At 45.4% G+C, this 2,297-nt stretch overlaps 1 pseudogene; it reads right to left on the bottom strand.

Annotated features, from left to right (window-relative positions):
* Positions 1-898: 898 nt before the first annotated feature.
* On the bottom strand, positions 899-1,429 carry LOC121444329 (annotated as a pseudogene).
* Between the last annotated feature and the right edge of the window lie 868 nt (positions 1,430-2,297).

The raw sequence follows: 2,297 nt of genomic DNA, 5'->3' as shown, positions 1-2,297 counted from the left end.
TAGGGTCACACTCATAGATTCCTGGGAGTTTCCATTGCACTAGGTTTCTAGCCATTGTAGACATAAGTTTCTGTCCTGCACAGTTCAGCAGCCATTCAGTAGCAAAGAAACACACAGAGGCTTATATTAATTATCGAATCTGGGTGGTGCATGTCTTTAATCCCCATGGTGCATGCTATGGTTGGGATGCATTCCAGGGTTTTCTGAATACTAGGCAAGCACTATAACAATTAAGTCACACTCACAGTGTAGGGTAACAGGGCCAAAGAATGAACACCCTGACCCCCTCTTGACCCCAAGACCAGAACCAAAAGAGAAATGAAGACCAGGGCCAAGCAACAGAACCCCACCATCTGGTCAGTAGGCCATAAAAAATCCCACCAATTCCAGGCTACCCTAGAAAGCTCCACCCCTCTCCCACACTCCAAGATTCTCTATAAAAACTCTGCCTTCTCTTGAGTTCCTTGTTGCTTCTCACTTGACCAGAGGCAGCCACCCTCCTGGTTTTTTTTCCCAGCCATTAAATCTCATTTGTGAGGTTTGTTGTTCAGTATGACTTTGTGGTATTCCTTGGCTCTTCAAGGCCAGGATACATTTCCATTCAGAGCTGTAACACTTACATTGTGGAGACCTTTCCCCCACCATGACAGAGTTGTAACACTTTTATTGGGGCACCCTTTCCCTTCAGAGGTGTAACACTTTCACACAGTCCCTAAAAATGGGAGTTTGTACATCAACTTGATACTTTAATTTTGCTGAAAACAAACAAATTTATTTCAAACAACAGTCAAACAGAAACAGAAGATAAGTGAACTTGCTTCAAAAGCAACATGGACATCAGTTGGAGGAGGAGGACCCCCTGGCGGCGGGGCCATCCCAGTTCAGTCCACATGAAGCTTTAGGACAGGCTGAGCTTTTCCAAGAGGTACTCAGCCACGTGGTTCTCTGGGGCCCCCATGTGGCACAAATTGGTCAGATAGCTTCTCACCTCCTTCAGAACTTGGACCTGCTGTTTCAGACAGCATTGCTCCAGGAAGTTGCAGAGGTCTGCGTTGCTTCTTCCCTTGACTAATGCATGCATGTTCAGCAGGCTCTGATTGATGATCATCTCCATGTGGAAGGTGTACTCCATTGCCTGGATGCCCCCATGCCAACTGTCGCGGTCTGGTCTTGAGATGTCACGAAGGAACGTGCAGCCTCCACCCTGATTCTGTAGGAACATGAACATCTCGGCACTGGCCTTGCAGTCGTGTGACTTGCTCAAGAAGAAACGCTTCAAGTTCCCTTGGCCCACATCATCACGGTCAAAGTAGAAGGTCATAGATAAGTACACAGAGGAGGCAGAGAGTTTCAGCTAAATATAGGTATTGACAGCGTCCTCACAGTCATGGTTATAGTTCTGTCCCACTTGTTAGGATGCTTCAGCCATGGTGGGCGCTTGAACACCACAACAGTCTCAGCAACTTCTGTACCTGATCACAGGGGCAGGGTGGTGAAGACATGCACAGTCCCTGAGTCCCTCAGAAGACAGGGAGTCCCCAGTGGAGGTCAACAGAGAAGCCTCTGGAAGCTCTGAGGATAGCCAAGGCAACATGAGAAATGTCTGTTGGCACCTGATGATGAAGTCGTTTTGACTCCAGGGCTTAGAGTGGGGAGGGGGCAGGTCAAGAGTGCCAATTTGAATAGCAGTAGGGCATGCCGGACCCTGATTGTCATAAGCCATATGTTTTAAAGGGTTCTATGAATAAAGTCCAAAGTTTTAGGCGAAATACTCTGGATGCTTTATAAAACAGTTTCTCTGAATATCTCCACAATGTTATTTCTCTCAACATTTTACCCGTTGCTTTCCTTAAATCAACTTAATATCATAAGGCTTTATTTGAATGACAACTCTCATCAGGGGCCTGAGCTAGTAGTCACCTGACTCTAGGTTGAAGGGTCATCAGTGAGCAGTGCCCTAACTAAACAAGCTAACTGTGTGATGATTTTAACTTCTCTCTCTTTTTTTTTTCTAGACAGAATTTCTCTGTGTAGTCTTGGCTGTCTGGAAACTCGCTCTGTAGACCAGGCTGGCCTTGTACTCATAGAGATCTATTTGCCTCTGCCTCCCGATTGCTGAGATTAAAAGCGTGTTCCACCTCCACCTGGCAATCTTAACTTCTATATAGGATTTTAAAAATAGTTTTTCAATAACCAAAGTAAAAGCTTTTCTCATTAATATAGAGGGTGGCTGAGAAAACAGACATTTTGATGCCTTTCTATGGGTAATATAATTAGTCATGGCGATTCAATGTCCT

This window comes from Microtus oregoni, unplaced genomic scaffold, assembly GCF_018167655.1.
Source record: "Microtus oregoni isolate MIOR12 unplaced genomic scaffold, Mior012 000121F_000, whole genome shotgun sequence".
Classification (NCBI taxonomy): Eukaryota; Metazoa; Chordata; class Mammalia; order Rodentia; family Cricetidae; genus Microtus; species Microtus oregoni.
The sequence above is the reverse complement of the archived record's forward strand: the minus strand, read 5'-3'. Positions and strand labels throughout refer to the sequence as shown.